Below are 20,632 nucleotides of genomic sequence, written 5' to 3'. Positions count from 1 at the left end.
TCTATCTTCCTATAGAGTCAATTATGAAATGTGCTGTACTAAAACTATAATGGACAAAATCTAAGTAATGGCTTTTAGAGCTGTAATAAGAATGAGGACAGACAGAGAGAGGTATGTACTGTAGCTGTTAGTAGAGCATAACGCTTGCAATGCCAGTATAGTGGGTTTGATTCCTGGGACTACTCGTAGGTAAAATGTTTGCAAGCATGACTGTAAGTCGCTTTGGATAGAAGCATCTGCTGACTGGAATATATTACTGAACAAAAATATAAACGTTGGTCCCATGTTTCATGAGCTAAAATAAAAGATCCTATACATTTTCCATATGCACAAAACGCTACATTTCTCAATTTGTGCACAAATTTGTTTACTTCCCTGTTAGTGAGTATTTCTCCTTTGCCAAGATAATTCATCCACCTGACAGGTATGGCATATCAAGAAGCTGATTAAACAGCATGATCATTACACAGGTGCACCTTGTGCTGGGGACAAACAAAGGCCACTAAAATGTGCAGTTTTGTTACACAACGCCACAGATGTTTATCTTTTCAAGTTTAGGGGGCATGCAATTGGCATGCTGACTGGAGGAATATCCACCAGAGCTGTTGCCAGATAATTTAATGTTAATTTCTCTACCATAAGCCACCTTCAATGTCATTTTAGAGAATTTGTCAGTACGTCCAACCGGCCTCACGTGTAACCAAGCCAGCCCAGGACCTCCACTTCCCAGCTTCTTCACCTGCGGGATCATCTGAGACCAGCCACCCAGACAACTGATAAAACAGAGTAGTATTTATGTCTGTAATAAAGCCTTTTGTGGGGAAAAACTCATTCTTATTGGCTGGGCATAAAGGTATGATTTCATTTATTTCAATTGACTGATTTCCTTATATAAACTGTAAGTCAGTGACATTGTTGCATTAGATTTCTGTTCAGTATATTGGTATATAGGCCATATACACTACAAACCCCCAAGGTGCCTTATTTCTATTATAAACTGGTTTGTGGTTACCAGCATGAAATACAACATGAGAATGAGGGCGGACTGAGAGAGCAGATTCCAGATTACCTCAGAGATCAGATATGACCAGTGGAAAATGAACGCAGCTGCCCAGCATGATTTCACAGCCATAAAACACCAGCCAAATGCAAACCAGTAAAAAAAAAAAAAAAAAAAAAACTACAGCTGAGAGTGAAGTTATTGTAGTGAATAAGGGTGGCTGAGATAGTTACAGTAGCCAACAATTTTCAGATAATGTATCCATGTAGATGTGCAGTTAGCATGTGTGCCTGACTAGCTCTACATTCACAAATGCTATATTGTCATCTCACCAAAGACACACAATGACACATAGCAACATCAGGCTAGCAAGCAGGCTACTGTATAGCACACAGATGTGAATAAATCATGTTGATAGTACAGTACGAGACCAAGTCTGAATTTTGGGCCCTGCTCTGGCATCATCCCTAGCTGGCAGCTTGTCATAGTTCCCTGCCTGCCTGCCCGCCCGCCCGTCCCCTGGAGCTGTGGCAGGGAGTGTCAGAATACCTATACTTGCGTTCTAAATAGGAGACATTTGGGGTATGCAAAAATAACATTTTATAGTTTGACATTTCGAACATTTAGTATGCTTTAAAATGCCAGGATGTCATGCTCGTTTTGGCTTTTCATCTCGTAGAATTCCACAGCACACTATTGAGGAAGAGAATCGTCTTTCGAGATCCACTTGTTTGACAACTGATAATCACATAAAGCGACACGCTGTACCAAAATGAACGAATGGCTGGAATCAACGCAATTGTGCATTCGATTACGCATTCTCAGTAGGATGAGCCTAATATGGTGATGTGTCTTGCTTACTGCATTCGTTCTTACTAAACAGTGTGTTCTAAATAGTATGAAGTAGGATTAGCACACCGAATGTAGCTTTAGTAGGGAACGCAGACTTCGTACACTGCCATGGACTAACCCAATTCAGGGGGAGTCCGAGAGAAAGAAAGAAAAAAAGAGAGCGAGAGGGGGGATAAAACAGATGCTCTGGTTGTTTTCAATTTGTGGGAGCTGTTCTTAACAATTTATACAGGATCAGCTATTATTCCATCAATCTCCCAAATGGTTGAGATGAAGAGCGAGGGTAAATCTCAACCTAGATATGTTAAGGGCAACCTCTACCTTCAGCGGGTTACTTCGGGAGATGGGTAGAAAGTTTTGCATCCCAAATGGTCCTATGGGCCCAGATTAAATGTACAGGGAATAGGGTGCAATTTGGGACGCAAACAGAGACAGTGAGGAATGTGGCTGGGCTGACCACTGTGTTTACCCATCTCCTGGTTCCTGCCTCTCAGCCATTCCACAGGATTTAGCTGGCACTACGCTAGCACGTTGCTAATGCTAACAGCATAGCAATAACAACCCTAGCATAGCCTGTTACTTCTCTCTAGGCACTGCCCAGCTAGCTGTATGTGCACTTCAGTGGGGTGGAGGGGTTATGATGGCTGGCTGGGGTGAGAGTGGTGGAGGGAGAGTGAGACATGAGGTAACATTCAGAAGGCGAACACAATGGACGAATGTATGTAGAAGCTCTGGCACAGTCAGCAGTTTAGACTCCAGTGAGGCGGGGCAGAGTTTGTGCGTAGGTTGTATTTCACTAGCAGTTTTTCCGTAAAAAAAAAAAATAAGCATATGGTTTCATGCGCCTTAAGAGTGATGAAAATTGGGCATGTGGGCCCATGTTTGACACTGTTGGCCTGGTTACCATGGAACACACACACACACACACACACACAATGTGACTAGAGTATTTTCAGCATCCCTCACAGAGGAACACCATATAAAAGCAATCAGTTTGGGCAATAGGCTCATGCATGTGATTAAAGCATGGAACCCGCAGAGAGAGAGAATCCCGGAGAAGGCCAGCATCCCGGAGAAGGCCAGCATCCCGGAGTCACCTCTTCACTGTTGACGTTGAGACTAGTGTTTTGCGGGTACTATTTAATGAAGCTGCCAGTTGAGGACTTGTGAGGCGTCTGTTTCTCAAATTAGATACTCTAATGCACTTGTCCTCTTGCTCAGTTGTGCACCGGGGCCTCCCACTCCTCTTTCTATTCTGGTTAGAGACCGTTTGCGCTTTTCTGTGAAGGGAGTAGTACACAACATTGTACGAGATCTTCAGTTTCTTGGCAATTTTTCGCATGGAATAGCCTTCATTTCTCAGAACAAGAAGAGACTGACGAGTTTGAGAAGAAAGTTATTTGTTTCTGGCCAATTTGAGCCTGTAATCAAACCCACAAATGCTGATGCTCCAGATACTCAACTAGTCTAAAGAAGGCCAGTGTTATTGCTTCTTTAAATCAGAACAACAGTTTCAGCTGTGCTAACATAATTGCAAAAGGGGTTTCTAATGATCAATTAGCCTTCTAAAATGATTAGCTTGATTAACTTGGATTAGCTAACACAACGTGCCCATGGAACTCAGGAGTAATGTTTGCTGATAATGGGCCTCCTGTACGCCTATGTAGATATTCCATTAACTTCTTAGGCTAGAGGTCCTGCTAGTGGGACAACTTCCGGTGAAACTGGAGGGCACGCAATTCAAATAAATAATATGGATTTTAAATATTTTATGTACATATGTGTATTATATCGTCTGAAAGCTTAAGTTCTTGTTAATCTAACTGCACTGTCCAATTTACAGTAGCTATTACAGGGAAAACATGCCATGCGATTGTTTGAGGTTGGCATTGAAATATTTTTCGTTTCATACATTCATACATACACGTTTCATACATTCACAAATAACGATTAAATATTCACTTACTTTGAAAATCTTCCTCTGATTTGTCATCCAAAGGGTCCCAGCTATAACACGTAGCGTCATTTTAGTGTCGTTGATAGATAAAATCTTTCTTTGTATCCCAAAAAGTCTGTTTAGTTGGTGCCATTGATTTGAGTAATAATTTCTACAAACTTCAGTGTTTGTGTGTTTTCTTTCCAATGGTACCAATTATATGCACATCCTGGCTTCAGAGCCTGAGCTACAGGCAGTTTACTTTGGGCACGTCATACAGGAAGTGGAGAAAAAAAGGGGCCAATCAGCAATTTCCAGCTACAATAGTCATTTACAACATTAACAATGTCTACACTATATTTCTGATCAATTTAATGTTATTTTAAATGGACAATTTTTTTTGCGTATCTTTCAAAAACAAGGACATTTATAAGTGACCCCAAACTTTTGAACGGTAGTGTACATTTGGAGTATCTGATTGGTTTAGCTTAGCAACCAAATAGTTGCTTTTGGAAACAGTTAAAAAATGATTAATAATTGAGATTCAGATTTGTTTTAAATACATTGCTCAAGGTGAAAACTGCAGCCTTTATTTCAAAGCCCAAATTCCACATTATAACACCAACTTTGTCCCAGCCACTATTTTACATTGCTGCCTTAGGCCTAAACACGTTAGCATAGCGTGCAAACAGCTACCACAGCAGGGGCAGGAGGATTCAGAGGAGGGTGTTTGCCTAGCTAAATAATCCACTTGGTGATCTGATAATGAACCTAAGGAGACATGCTGGTTTTAACAGTGGAGGGGAGAGGGACCACACTGCTGGGGTTTAGAGAGGGAGGAAGGGAGGGAGGCGGGGGGAGTGGGGAGAGAGTAATTTGATGAAGATGTTTTCCTGTCTAGAAGTGCAGGTTTAGAGAAAGAGGGGAGAGAGAGAGAGCTCGGTGGTTTTGAGGGTTGGTTGATTTCCTTGTTGACTTGATGTGACGATGTGCTGGGGATGAAGTCTGACAGTGCCCGCACACATGCGCACACCCGCGCACCATTAGCCTCAATCTGTCTGTATGTCTCTAGGGGGTTCATGTGTCACTACATCTGACAGCTAAGGGTGCTGGGTAAAAAAATCAAAATAAATCTTTGTCGCTAAGGAGTTGCTATGGTGTCTGCCACGTTGTGGCGCAATCGCTGTATCATAGGGCCATAATCAGCAGAATACGCTCAAGACGGACTCTGCGACAGTGTCAGACACTACTGGGGAATGACAGGAAGCACAACATGGTGACAGGAAGTGGTAGATACAGATCGAGCTCGTGTTCCACCTCCCCTGTGACAGGCCTGTGTGTGTGTGCGCGTCGGTGTGTGTTTCCACTGTCAGACTTGGGGGGGGGGGGGGAGTATTCTCTTCCTGTGGGTGTGTGTGTGTTTTTCAAACGTATCTTCAATAGAGCTTTTGGGTGTTTTCCTGAAAATATAAGCCACAAATAAAGCAAAAGCATATAGCCAGTGCCCAGTCTTATGACTCAACCCAAAGAAATCCGCAGGAACCCACCATTTGGGAAACACTGGTCTGAATCACTGTACATTGTAGCCTGTATAGTAGGTCTAAGCCTACAGATAAACAGTGCACTATTCTAGTCAATGAAACCATTCAGAAGATGCACACACCAGTTGGTGTTTGAAACGACCGTTCACAGTTGAAACACAATACATGCTTTGTATGCCCTTCTGGGTTCTACAGCAGATATGTTACTATGGCATCTTACCATAGCCAGAGGGAGGGACTGGCCAGTCTATTGTGTAAGGATGATGTGCCAAGTAATGACATGGAGACTAAATCAAACCATTCACTCAATGCATTCTCAAAAGATGGCTTCAAAAACCATTAGATATTACGTACTGTATACAGAGATCCCCCTGGAAGTAGAAACAACCCTGCAGGATACTATATAGCCTACAGTATACGCCTCTGCATGTCAGTCCGATCTATGCCCATTAAAACGTAGCAACTAGCTATGTAGCTAGCCATCACTGAGATGGCACATTACTGTAGCTAGCATGGATATCCTTGGCTATCAATAGCACTGACACTAGCACAGACTATTTATTAGCTCCGTTACCATCAGATGGCATTGTAAAGTGTTACATTAGCAGTAGGACATGTAGTCGTGGTAGAACACTGCAGGCACCACAGCAGTTTCCTATGTAACAGCGGGGATATGTGTCAGAAGATGTGCATGAGGACATAGTGTGTTAAAGCCTGGCAGGGTAGCAGCTACAAGCTATTAAATCTTGTGTTGTTAACACTAGGTCAACGCTCAGCAAGTGAAATCATTCATTAGATCCATTTCTATCGTACAGCATGTCAAACGGTTAGATTAGCAGGAAGCGTACGAAATACAACATATTAAATCATATATTAGAAATATATAATAGCAGTTTTGAAAAAAAACGACGGACAGAGACAGCTTTGATCTCCTAAAAGGGATGGAATCCACATGGAGACGAGAAAATCTCACGTTCCCTTTCTCCCCGCTCTGCACCGCTCTGTCCACTTCCCTGGCCCCAGGCTCATTAGCATGGATAACCGAGTAAGCAGTGAAGGGAGGGATAGACGCTCCTCTTTCTGTGAATGGAGGAGCAGAGGAGGAGGAAAGGGAGAGGGAGCAGACTAGCTGCAGGGCTTCTGGCTGTCATCGTCATCAACACATTGAGCTAGCCAGGGCAGGGTACCAGGTTTGAGACCAGACCAGGGCTGAAGACAAAAATCAGACTTTGGGCAAGATTCAAACCAAAACAACAACGTGGCTCGTGTGCAGCACGTAAACATCATTTTTTTTGAGCTGAAGGAAAGCATTCATATAAATAACGTGTTGAGTTAATTACTGTATATGATATTGGCTGACTTGAATATCGACTCATACCAGGGCTCAAACCAGATAAACGCATGACACATAGTAGCTAAACCGCAGTAGCTAAGGACTGTGTCTGAGGCCATCGAGCTGAAGCGACGTTCAATTTCCTGTTCAATTAACCTTCCTTGGTTTTTTGTTTTACATTACACAAAAGGTCATTTGTCACAGAGTGCTTAGCCCCCCCCAAAAAAAGCCTGGAGGCCTCAAACGACAACAGATCTCCCAATGTTCCAACACCATTTGGGGTTCAAAGATCAAAGCTTAAATAAATGTTATTGATCCTATGATGTATGGCTGCTTTTAGTGGTTACCAATCAATAAAGCAATCACATTTCATTACGGTGTGTACACCCCAGCTGTAGCCAACTCAGTGGCCTTGTGTTTAGAGTGTCCGCCCTGAAAGAGTCATAACAAAGACTGTAAAAATGGGACCCAATTTGCTTGGCACTCAGCATTAAGGAGATAGATTGGGGCAAAGCCCTGTGATAGACTAGCACCCTGTCTGGGGAGGGGGGGGGGGGGGTGTACTGGTACATCAAGCTGCCTCACGCTACAGAAACAGGAGATGGGCTCCTGCTCCTACGAGGCGAACTTACTTACAACCCAGCTGTATGAGGAGGAGAGACGGCAGGGGTGGGAGCTATCCCCTCATCATGTCCCTGTCATTTCACTGTGTCTCGGTTGACAGAGAACCACTCTGTTGATGGATAAGGTGATGCAGCCGAATATGAGACTCGGTAACGCGAGGCATGTGGCAACACAATCACCGTCGGGTGAAAATTGTCAAGCCCGTCACAAAACAACTATCACACTAGTCAGCATACCGACAGGCACAGTCATCTCTGTCACATAATCAATGCATGTCCAATCAACACTCAATATGATATATATCCAATATAACAGTGTTCAATTGTGGATTTGGGGCTTTGCACTGTTAGCACACTGCACTCTCTCATCTCTGCAGGGAGAGACACACTGGAGATTGACAAGCAAATCCTCTGTGTTCTGTCCGTTTAACCCTTCCAGGGCACACAGACAGACGACGACTAGAAATGATTGAACCGATACAAAACGTGCTGAGGGAGGGACAAAAGGAGTGAGAAGAAAGATGGGGGTGGGGGGTGCTGAGGAGGGAGGGAGAGAGAGGAGGAGAGGAAAGACAAGGGGGTGGGGGTGGGGGGGAGAGGAGGAAGGGAGGGAGGAGAGGAGGAAAGACAAGGGGTGGGGGGTGGAGGAAGGGAAAGAGGAGGAGGAGAGGAAAGACAAGGGGTGGGGGTGCTGAGGAAGGGAGAGAGAGGAGGAGGAGAGGAAAGACAAGGGGTGGGGGGTGCTGAGGGAGAGGGAGGAGGAGAGGAAAGACAAGGGGTGGGGGGTGATGAGGAAGGGAGAGAGAGGAGGAGGAGGGAAAGACAAGGGGTGGGGGTGATGAGGAAGGGAGAGAGAGGAGGAGGAGAGAGGAAAGACAAGGGGTGGGGGGTGCTGAGGAAGGGGAGGGAGAGAGAGGAGGAGGGAGAGGAAAGACAAGGGGTGGGGGTGATGAGGAAGGGAGAGAGGAGGAGGAGAGGAAAGACAAGGGGTGGGGGGTGCTGAGGAAGGGAGAGAGAGGAGGAGGAGAGGAAAGACAAGGGGTGGGGGGTGCTGAGGAAGGGAGAGAGAGGAGGAGGAGAGGAAAGACAAGGGGTGGGGGTGATGAGGAAGGGAGAGAGAGGAAAGACAAGGGGAGAGGGGGGTGGGGGTGCTGAGGAGGAGGAGAGGAAAGACAAGGGGTGGGGGGTGATGAGGAAGGGAGAGGAAGAGAGGAAAGACAAGGGGTGGGGGGGTGATGAGGAAGGGAGAGAGAGGAGGAGGAGAGGAAAGACATGGGTGGGGGGTGATGAGGAAGGAGAGGAGGGAAAGACATGGGGGGGGGGGGTGGGGGGTGATGAGGAGAGCAAGGGGTGGGGGGTGATGAGGAAGGGAGAGGAAGAGGACAAGGGGTGGGGGGGTGAGGAAGGAGAGGAGGAAAGACATGGGTGGGGGGTGATGAGGAGAGCAATAGAAGGAGTGACACTCTCCTCCCTGCTAATCAGAGAGAAAGAGAAAGAGAAGAGAGAGAGAGAGAAATGCAGCATTCCCTCTGTTCTAATAACCCCCTACCTCTCGCCAGAAGGAGTGAGGGAGAAAATGAAGGATCTTCATTTCTGTTATTGGCCCTGTACATAGTGAGAAACAGAGCGAGCAGTGAGAGGGCGAGCGAGCCGTAAGAGAGAGCGAGCGAGCCGTAAGAGAGAGCGAGCGAGCGAGCCGTAAGAGAGAGCGAGCGAGCGAGCCGTAAGAGAGAGCGAGCGAGCGAGCCGTAAGAGAGAGCGAGCGAGCGAGCGAGCCGTAAGAGAGAGCGAGCGAGCGAGCCGTAAGAGAGAGCGAGCGAGCGAGCCGTAAGAGAGAGCGAGCGAGCGAGCCGTAAGAGAGACAGCGAGCAAGAACTAGGATGTGGATAGGGAGAAAGAGAGCAATACAACAAGAGGGAACTAGGTAGTGGATAGGAAGAAAGAGAGAACTACAACGAGAGAGCGTATCTGGCTGTAAACGGCATGGTACTTGAGGTGTTTGTTCCGGGTCCCTCCACCATGACGAATGGGGACAGTACTGCAGGTCAGAGCGATCCACCATCGATTTTACAAATAATAAATGACAAGTCAACATGCAGAGTTGAACACTCTCCGTTTAGAGTTTAAAAAACAATTAAGTGTTTTCCTGGCAGGCCCGGTTATCCATATTTCTAATGGTGTGAGCCTTGCTAACACCTTAAAGTTTCCCACATTCTATCCTTGCCCACCAAGAATCCAACATTGCAGAAGCCACAATAGTCAAATGCCTCCCCCAACGCCTTCTGCACAACCGCCATTGAAAATAGCAGGCCCTCGACGCACTACTACCAGCAGTAGTGTCACTGCAGAGAGAGCGAGAGAGAGAGAGAGTGTATATGAATGTCTCCTCTCTCCTCTCCATCTTTCCTCCTCCAACCTGGCAAGAAAAAAACCCATCCGTCCTTGTATTGGAGGGGTTCTGAATGCTGCAGTGTCCCCTCCCTCCTGCTCCTCCATCTTCCCCCCTCTTTCTCTCCTCCCTTCTCGCCATGCTGACCCAGTGAGCAGTACTGACGTCAAACTCCCCCCCAATTGGGACAGCCCCCGCCACTGGAGCAGCTGGACCAATCACAGCACTGCTGCCACAGAGCACACTGGCTGTCAGAGACCGTCCAATCAGCTTAGAGAGAATGGAGGAGGGCTTACACACACGCTCACCAATATAACTACACACACACATAAAGATATGAACACTCTCTCCTACATACTGGCCAGATGCCACAGATACACATTAAGAATGCACAAATGGTCTCCCCCTTTCTCACACACACACACACACACACACACACACACACCAGGGCAGTCATTGAGCTATGTCTGACGAAGAAGCAGGGGCATGTCTCTCTCGCTCTTTTAGAGGTCATGTCCTTCTCAGCCTGCATCCTTTTAATGATGAACCCCCATAAATACCCCTGCTGCTGGTGTACTGTACCGCTGGTATGGGACTACTACTGCACATTATGTCACAGGGAAACACTAGCTGTAGTACTGTCCACACATTGGGTTACTACAATGTATGTGTGTTTCCATACAGTACACACTTCCATCTCAGCCTGAGCAGCTGTAAAAGCCTGATTAGGCCCTTTATGATCCTCACAGGGCCTTTATTTCTCTCTGGCCACTGGACCGAGGCCGATAACGGGCGCATTCCACTGGCCAAAATGGCTGTCCTTTGGCCACACAAAAGAGGCTCAGTAGGGTGGAGGGAAAAGGGTCAGGGGTCAAAAGGCATGCCACCCACCCGCCTAGGGCACTGAGTCGTCTCAGCCTCTCTGTCCCATTGACTGAGACTGGCTACTGCCTCCGAGGTCACGGCTGCTAGTAGCTACTACTGTTGCGTTCACTGTAAACTCTGCACAGTTACAATTATGTTAGTGAGACAACTGCCAGTGCTTCTAGACTACGGCTACTAGCAACAATACAGCTACTTTAACTGAACTACCAAATGCCAGACGGAGAGAAAGACCCACCCCAAAGCTTCTACCAGTTACAACAAACAAACCAATCATGATATCTCTCCCCAAACCACTGCATCTCTACTTCCCCATCCCTCCTTCCTTCCTCTCTCCCTCCTTCCTCTCCACAACCACCCAGCCGGTTGCTAAATGTGTGGCTCCAGGAATCCCATTTAGAAAACAGCTAACCAAGCACACAAACAGACAGACAGACATAGACACACTTAGTGGCAAAATGGTCCCTCCTGTACAGTGTGGATCGGGACCCCCCTAAAAAAAAACAGGACCCACCAGGCACACACAGCGGAGGGACAACAACAAAACAACGCATACATAATGCAGGAGCAGTGAGTAGGCTTTCTGGGCTGGATGAGTTTGCCACCCAGAGAAAGGGTGGCAGCTTTTACAATGAGACCATTTCTTTAAATGGCTGCTTTGAGCGGATACGCAGTGAGGTGGATGCAGGAGGGGTGGAGAAAAAGACAGAGAGAGATCAAGTTAGAGGACAGCGCAAAAGGAGGAGGGTCGAGGGGTGACAGAGGGGTGACAGAAAGCGAGAGGGGAGACAGTGGCACTAACTGACAAGAGAGCTCGGGAGGTTGACAGAGAGACGGCAGACAGAGAAAGATGGAATGAGAGGAAGAAAAGAGCGAGGCAGTGGGAGAGAGTGGCAGGGAGAGGCACAGATCTCATGAGCAAAAGAGGGAAGGAGACAAGAGAGTGAAAGAGAACAAAGATGGCAGTGTGCTCTCTCCCTCACACTCTCTCTTTCTTTCTAACCATTCCACAGGCTTCTAGCCAGTGGAAGACTATCAAAGGGACGTGAACAGAAAGCGAGAGAGCGAAAGACAGAAAAGCTCTCTCTCTCTCATTTTTTCTGTCTCTTTCCACTTCAGCCTGACCCGTTGTGGCCCTCTTCACAACCAACCCCCTGTGTTTCCAGCCAAAGACAGGCGCCATTTTCTCCCAGGCGGAGGAGGAGAAGGGGAGGAAAATAGCCTGTGTGTGAGCAGCCTTAGCACTTCCTCTCCGAGACCAAAACAACCCTCTGGGACCATCCTGCAGTAAAACAAGAACAATAACAAGACAACCAGTAGAACCGCAAAAAGTCTATTCAAAGTCTGCCCGTCACGTGAAGAGATGTACCTCGCGTAAATAATTAGCATAACACAGGAAAAAAAAAACGACAAACTAAAAACGTCAAAGATCGGCTGTCATCGGAGAAGAGATACTTAGTGGAAGTTGCGAGTGTGAAAGGTAGGAAAACAGGACACGCACAAGGTGAAAGCTTGTCTTAAAAAGGTCCTCTTCACCACCCCCCCTCTCCTCCTCTCGGTCTTTTAGCCACGACACGTGAGAGCAAAAACAGCCCTGGAGGCCACTGAGCCAGAGTGACATTCCTCGCTGACGACAGCCATTTTGGGGCCAAACAATCACAATGTCGTCCAGAAAAGCCGTTCTCCGGGCGGAAGCCGTCTCAGAAAGTGTTGCACAGAAACTAAAGGACAGAGAAATAGGTCTCAGTCTACCAGTGCTAATGGGGGTCATTGCCATGGAACAGACTTTACATGTCACAATGGAGTGTGTGTGGCGCACACGCGCGCGCACACACACACACACACACACACACACAATTGATCTGTTACTCAGTATTAAAAAAAAAAGACACTGACAGTAATGTAAAAAGAATGAGGCGAAAGTCAGCTATACCACCTAACACAATTCACTTTTAGGGTAACACATTTGTAGAATTTGACATGTAGAACAGAGTAGGCATTACAACTGCCAAACAATTCAGGAAGTAAGAACAAAGCACCAAACATGTTTTCAGATCATATCTACATTGCTTGAAGAAGAGACAGTGTTGGGTGACAACAGGGCACTGAGGGCGACAGTATCACTTTCCATACAAACCTCTTCTATAGAATAAACTGTATATAAAAAGAATGTAAAATAGACCAGATAGACACATAGATCTACAATTACCAACAAAAAAAAAGACCAATCAGTCAATGGAGCTATTTCTACTTGGAAGCAATTACCACACTTTGGTTGTGGTAATACCCGAGCTATTACTTATACATCTATGTTTGGCGCTGCCTGTTGCGAAAGCCGAAACACCTTGGTTTCAGTGCACTTCCTCCTCCTCCTCCCGGGGCCTCTTGTAGCCCAGCTAGCTAAGTGACAGTAAAAGCTGTGCGTCACTAGCGCAACATGAACACAGCCCTCTCTCTCTCTCTTCAGCACTAACTGCTGTTTCCTGCCTGCCCTCGGCTCTCGTAAACAAGTTTATATTGCTAAGTCTTTCATGACCTCGGCCCTCACAAGGCGTGATTAGACCTTGAAGTCAGCAGGTACCCGTTGGATTGGCTTTTGAAATGGCCGTCGTGTTGTCACAATCTGTAACACGGTGACAATGGTAACAAATGGTTAAAGTAACCGCCCAGGGAAAATCCCACTTCTAAAAGTTCATAACAAACACTTTACTGTTTGTTGACCGTTTCCACACTGGCCCATAGGGCTCTGGCCAAAAGTGGTGCACTACACAGGGAATAGGGTGCCATTTTGGGACTTTGACATTGTCACATTATGTGCTGTGATTCCAATGGATGTCATGTCTAGCGGGCCGACTTCCAGAGAACATTCTTGTTGGAAATAGTGTTCCTTGTTGCTGTGAAACGAAGGAAACTGCGGAACCATAAAAGCAACAGAGATGCCAGGGCAGTGGGAGGACGGATGGGAGGACGCAGCATGTTTTTATAGACGTGATTACTTATGCAGGAGCATTTTCTTCACGTCTTAGTTACATTTAGTGCACATAGGCTTTTTTTCTTTTGAGATCGCGGCCTATGAAACTAGACATGCAGAACTAAGACGTGCAACAATAGGTTTTTATATACACGGTGATATCAACGGTGGTCATATTCAGTGTTCATCGACAAGGCGATCACTAAGCAGGGAGCAGGGACAGCCTGCTACAAGCCATGACGTGACAGCCATCCATTGTAAGGATCACACACACACGTGTCACATACTGTATGCCCCCCCCCCCAAAAAAAATGTCTTACACAAGAGTCCAAATATAAGTACAGGGAAGCTTATTTAAGAGGGTTGTGTAAGAACGAGAGCCAGCCACACCAGAGAGCCACACTAGATCGTCAGACATTTGAGATTTTACTGTGAGCTCACGGACCAAACCAACAACTCTCCTTATGTTTTGTTTGCATACCGCCAGAGGTGTTGGGAACACTTTTAAGGAAAGTTTCAATTAAAAAATAAAAAAGCATAATAATTACTGTTCACTTTACACTTCAAACACAACAAATGTTTGAGACTTCAACAGAAGCTCTGGCAGCGACAAATACAACCAAGGTGTGTCTGTAGTATACTAAGGCACGTTTCACTGAGGGCACGTCGAATAGGCAAAAAATATGTCAAAAACTACAAAAAAAGTGGGGTGCAACAGGGATGGAATTTACTCTAGTTGAGAAATGAAAGGCCTTGCCTCGAAATACCAGGTTGAGACAGACGTCGAAAAGTAAAGAAAAGTCTACGTTTGCTCCTATTCAAGGGATTCACTGTGGCCCTAGCGCTGCGGTATTGCATACGTAATAAAGCGAGCATAAACTGACCCAGCAGCGGTACCAGCTGACGCGTAGCTACGGCGTCACGGAAAGAGCAGAGGAGTTGTAGTGACAGGCGGTGGAGACGGTGCAGACAGCTTGAGGACAAGTGGAGAAAATAATAAGCGCTTTCTAAAAACGGAGGATGTGGGAGTTCCAGGCCGCCACACCACAACCTCGCCATCAGAGTCGGTCAGAGAGGGGAAGTGGGCTGAGAGAAGCTGGAAAGGGGAATGGGGGTGAGTGTGGATGTTGGGGGGGGGGTGCACTGCGCACTTCATTAGACTCTGCAGTCTGGGGGGACATCCTGAATCAACCCCCCTCTCTTTCTCTCATTTTCCCTCCTTCCATTCCACCAAACTCTATATCTATATCCTATCACATATCATATATCTATATAAATCATCATATATATATATAGATATATATATAGACCTCCCTCCCACCAACTTCTCCTCCTCGCCTTTCCCCCTTTATCACGGCGGGCGCGGTTCACACTTCCCCGTGCCCTCGTAGGCGCCTCTCCCAATCACCAGGAAAACAGGTCGGAGAGAAAACACAATAACACTAACAGCAGAATCTAGCCTAGCTTCTTTGTGTGTCTGAGAAAGTCATTAACTAAGCCTGTATCCAAAAGGGCTAAAAGTCTCCATGTGCCGTCCACAAAAAAAAATACAAATCCCCCACAATGCACTGTAACTGTAACATTGGAGTGTTGATGACATGTTATCTTTCAGGGCTGGGCTCAATTCCATTTCAATTCAGTCGATTCGTGGCACATTTCTTATTTTGTGACTTTTGAATTGTCTCAAGAGGGAAGAGTAAGAAAGATAAAGAAAGACAGAGAGAGAGAGACAACATGATAAAGAAAGAGAGAAAGCAGTCAGTCAGAGCCAGGTAAAGAGCTAGAAAGAGAGGACAAAAGAAATGGAGCAAAAATAAAGAGAGAGAGCTTTAGAGAAAGGAAAAAATAAATGAAAGCAGCAGGATTGAGTCATGGCTCAGGAGCATGTTGAGACAGAGACCAGGGTGTGAGTCATAACTAGTGAGAGGGTTGCCAGTTGTTCCCCTACTGTGACCTTCCTTGGACAGCCTCTATAAGAACTAGGCTAAATCAAACCCAAGAGCTTTACAAATGGTGGATTGAAAGGTTCAGTACTGGCAACCCTGCTCATTGCTTTGAGGAAGGAAGAAAAAAAAGTGAGACATAAGCAAGTCCTGCTTTAGATGGCATTGGTGTTGACATCTTGGTAAAGAGGCAGCTTAAGCATGGGGGTATTGTGCAGGAATGCATTGACAGACAGACAGGTGAATATGGTGTCAGAGAGAAGGTGTGTGTGTGTGTGCAGGGGAGAGGAAGAAGAAGCTACAGCAATTCTTAATATAAATATGTGAGTAGGAAAAAGGTTGCCACGGTTTAGACTGACAGGCAGAAGCCATTCTCCGAGAGAGAGAGAGAGAGGGAGAGAGAGAGAGAGAGAGAGAGCGAGACGAGGACAAGACAATTATTCACATTCAGTGTAGAATGTCCTTGAAGTCGTTTCATTTGCAGGGGATTGTTCTGCTTGTTAGCTCATAATGGTCATGGCCTTTGGTAAAAATCTGATCCTGAAACAGATGTCAGAGGCTGAAAGTAAGAAGGGCAGCAGCGATTGGAGTTGCCTGGGCAACAATCACATCAACAACCATTAGAAGGTGAAAGCCTTCTCTGAGTGCGATGGCTTGATTGACTGTGTTCACATGATCATCAAACTACAACGGAAACCCATGCTGGTGTAATGCTATGAACCCAGACTTCATGGTTCACAATTAGGTTACTTAAACAGGTCGCATTAACACAGAAGGGAGACAGAAGAGCCACATGCAAACCAAGGTTCCACTGTAACCAACACGCAAATGCAGAATGGAAACAATGACTAGCGTTGATCAATCACGACAGGGCTTGGTTGTTTATTGAAAAGACCACCATAACAAAGTTTGGTTACTGATCAGCTACGCTTGAATCAAAGTGCTCCAGCTTGTTGATCTTGGTTCACAGTGTATTTCTGAATCACGGATTCCAACATGGCCACCCTTCCCTGTATACACTAGTAAGTGTCGCTGTTATCGAACGGAGACATAGCAGTAATCCTATTATGACGGTTACCATGTGGCTAGCATCGCACATCGCGCCGCACCGAGAGTGGGTTAGTCATTAATCAACATACGTAGCTCACTGCAGAGGTGTTCTATAAGGCTAAGTGCTTTCATGGGTCACTTGGAGTGAATGTAAGCCAATCACATTGTCATACTTCCTTGACCAGTTACATTTAACTCAAATGTGAGAAAGTTGCTCGATTTGGAGGTTTGAGGGCTAGCTATTTTAAGGAGAAAATATAAGAAAAAAAAATTTCAGGGAATAACGTTAAATGGTCATATGGTTAAATGCTGTTCTCATCTCACCCTGACGGCAAGGCACTCAGACGCGCACACACACACACACACACACACACACACACACACACACACACACACACACACACACACTGTGCTTTACAATGTTTACCTGTGACCTGGCTTTGTGTCAGGCTTCTGACTGTGACAGCACCTGAAAGTAGATTTGTTTTGTGGGGCACATACTGAGGTAGAAGATATTGGAGTAGGCCTATGTAGAACTGCAGAACTCCCTGTTTTGGGTTGTGATTTAACCAAGTCAATATGCCAGGTCGCAGTTGTAAATGAGAACTTGTCCTCAACTGGCCTACCTGGTTAAATAAAGGTGAAATGAAAAAATATTTCATAACACCATATTCAATAACCGCTGCTTTAAATCAGATGAGTTACTGTACCATTACAGTCAGCAGCGGAATGAATACTGGGAGTAGTAGGACGTTAATCTCATTGATGGCTGAAGCACAGCCAAGACCAGTTCATACGGCCGCACACACTGACTGGGGGTACAGTACACGCTATCGCTGAAGTTAACCTCACAAAATCTATGTCATGTACAGTGTAAGAATGCCTCTACTTCCATAAATGGGGCATGTCACATCGGCCTACATCACTACCAAGATGGCCGCCTCACGGCCAGGAATTTAAAAAAAAAACACTCTTCCTCCCTCATTCTAAGCATGTTTCAGTTCATGGGCATCTACAGAGGAGTAGGCTCTCTAACACGAGGGCACAAGACAAAGACGATATAGTAACAATGGACGAGGAGCGTCATAAACTTGTGATTTTCCAGTTGGCAGAAACAAACACTGGGGTCGAATTACATTGGCTTTTACTGGTAATGTTGAAGTCATGCTATATCCTCATTTGTTACAAAGCTTCAACAGACAACAACCCCCCCCCCCCCGATTCTGTAATGGGGGATTGCAACAGCAGGCAATTCCGAAGGCATCGGAGAGATGGAATGAGGTTCGGAGATAATTAGGATCATTAGGAGCTTTCGTTCACACAGGCAGAACACTGTTAGCAGACTGGAGAGAGACTCCCAAGGTTAGGCTAATGAACCAGAACAAATACAATAGCATGTTTAAATTGAGTTAAGACCATTGGTAATACAGTAACTGGTCTGTATCAGTAAAATGGTCTAGAAGTGGCATAGAAAGAGTTCAAGACAAACAGCCTGGATGGTGGAGAACAATATTGCACTGTTGGTGAGGCAAACCAATTGAAATAAATGGAACATGCGCTCTGTCCGATTCCTGTTCTTAGAGGTTCTACTCGGAACTCAGAAGCAGTCTTCAAAGATTCTGCTAACGAGTCCGGCCCTTTGGATGCAAACCGCCGTCGGCAAAAGAGCAAACATGCCAGATGGCAACACAAAATGTCTGTTGAGGCAAAATCTGGGGAAATGATAATAGGTAATGTGAGGTTGTTTTCAAAACCGAAAAAAAAAAAACACAGTGTGGAATCAAAGACTTAAAAGCTACATTGAAATTCGGAGGTGTATTGGGTGTGAACTGGCACAATGAGGCTCACGGCATAGCCTATTTCCTGTTGAGGATTTGGGAGAAAGAAAGAAAGGGAGAGACAGGTTTTTTTATGAATCCTTCTCTCCAGGGAGAGGGGAATGGCAGACTGAGGCGAGGGAGGGAAAGCGAGGGAGGTCTGCTGTGCTGCTCAGGCATGCCATTGGTATTGTTCTCCTTCCTCTCTTTAATATGATACACCCAGTTTCTCCAAACTGACACAAAATGCACACAGATCACCATTCGAACTCCATCACACAGTCCAGCCATAAACATATAAACAATAGATTTAGACCACAAGTGTCAAACTCAAGGCCCGCGGGCCGGACCTGGTCAGTGACACATTACTATCTGGCCCGCCGAATGATTTAGGTTGTCAATTTATTTTTGGCCCGCGTTGCACTGCACTACAAGTCACAGCAAGCACTGTCAACGTGCTGCATGCCAAACGGCAGTGCATTGCCCCACACACACACACACACACACAACCTTTCTTTCTAGACCCACACACACACACACACACACCTTTCTAGACCCCCCCCACACACACACACACACACACACACACACACTTCTTTCTAGACCCACACACACGAGCCAGCCAGTGCACTGTTATATCATCACTGACCAAATCTTCTACCAGACCGAAATGTTTAAAGGTGTTGTGGCTAAATGTCCATGCCAAGTTACGGTTCCAATGGGTCATTGCCATAGCCTACAGAAGATGTAATCTTGGTTGTCAGAAACATATTGATACAACAGTAGCTAAGATGGCGAGAAGTCTGTCCACAATAAAGTGCTGCTCTACGTTCTTAACAGCACTGTCAACAAGGCAGGTCCTACAGGCCCTAGTTTTGTCGCACCTGGGCTACTGCTCAGTCGTGTGGTCAGGAGCCATAAAAAGGTACTTAGGAAAATTGCAATTGGCTCAGAACAGGGCAGCACAGCTGGCACTTGGATGTACACAGAGAGCTAATATTAATAATATGCATTTCAATCTCTCCTGGATCAAAGTGGAGAAGAGATTGACTTCATCACTACTGGTAGTTAGGAGAGGTAGTGACATGATGAATGCACCGAGCTGTCGGTTTGAACTACTGGCGCACATCCATGCATACCCCACAATACATGCCATAAGACGGCGCCAAAGAAGAAGGCAGACGTTTTACATGCCCCCAGCCGATTGTGTTTTTTTCTTTGTTTATTTGCAACTTTTTAAAAAAAACTTATTTTGTACATAATGTTGCCGCTACCCTTTCTTGTGACCGAAAATAACTTCTAGACATCAGGACTGCGATTACTCACCATGGACTAGCAGTATCCCTTTTTTCCTATCATGACTGATGTGCCCGACGCGAAGGATATACTGCTTCCTTGGGAACAGGCCCCGATCCCGGTGATCTGTTTGAAGAGGTGGTGGAGAAAAAGGGGCCGAAGTTCAGGCTGCCTTCTGAGAATTCATAGGCGATCGAATAAACCCCCACTTCCCTCCATTCTGCTCGCAAATGTGCAATCTTCGGACAATAAAACCGAGGAGTTATGTGGAAGATTAAACTACCAACGGGACATTAAAAACTGTAACATCTTATGCTTCATCATGGAGTCGTGGCAGAATGATGACAATATCAACATACAGCTGGCTGGTTAGACGATGTACCGGCAGGATAGAACAGCGGTATCTGGTAAGACAAGGGGCAGCGGTCTATGTATTTTTGTAAACAATAGCTGGTGCACGATATCTCAGGAAGTCTCAAGTTATTGCTCGCCTGAGGTATAGTATCTCATGATAAGCTGTAGACCACACTACCTACCGAGGGAGTTTTCATCTGTATTCTTTGTATTCTGTTTACATACCATCACAGTCAGAGGATGGCACTAAGCCAGCATTGAATGAGCTGTATTCCGCCATAAGCAAACAAGAAAATGCTAACCAAGAGGCCGGCTGACATTAATGCAGGGAATCTTAAACCAAATTTCTATCAGCATGTTAAAATGTGCAGAAAAAGAACTCTGGACCACCTATACTCCACACACAGAGACACATAGAATGCTCTCCCTCATCCCCCATTTGGCAAATCTTACCATAATTCTATCCTTCTAATTCCTATCAAAAATTAAAGCAGGAAACACCAGTGACTTGATCAATAAAAAAGTGGTCAGATGAAGCCGATGCTAAGCTACAAGACTGTTTTGCTAGCACAGACTGGAATATGTTTCGGAATTCCTCTGATGGCATTGAGTAGGAATTACATCAGTCACCACATCAGTCATTGG

At 45.8% G+C, this 20,632-nt stretch overlaps 1 protein-coding gene across 1 annotated transcript in view; it reads right to left on the bottom strand.

The window, feature by feature from the left end:
• Nucleotides 1-20,632, bottom strand: part of LOC135555821 (neurabin-2-like) — a 56,854-nt gene that overhangs the window by 19,062 nt on the left and 17,160 nt on the right. The gene's annotated exons all lie outside the window — the stretch shown is intronic.

This window comes from Oncorhynchus masou, chromosome 15, assembly GCF_036934945.1.
Source record: "Oncorhynchus masou masou isolate Uvic2021 chromosome 15, UVic_Omas_1.1, whole genome shotgun sequence".
Taxonomy (NCBI): Eukaryota; Metazoa; Chordata; class Actinopteri; order Salmoniformes; family Salmonidae; genus Oncorhynchus; species Oncorhynchus masou.
Note: the sequence above shows the minus strand (reverse complement) of the source record. Positions and strands in the feature narration are given on the sequence as shown.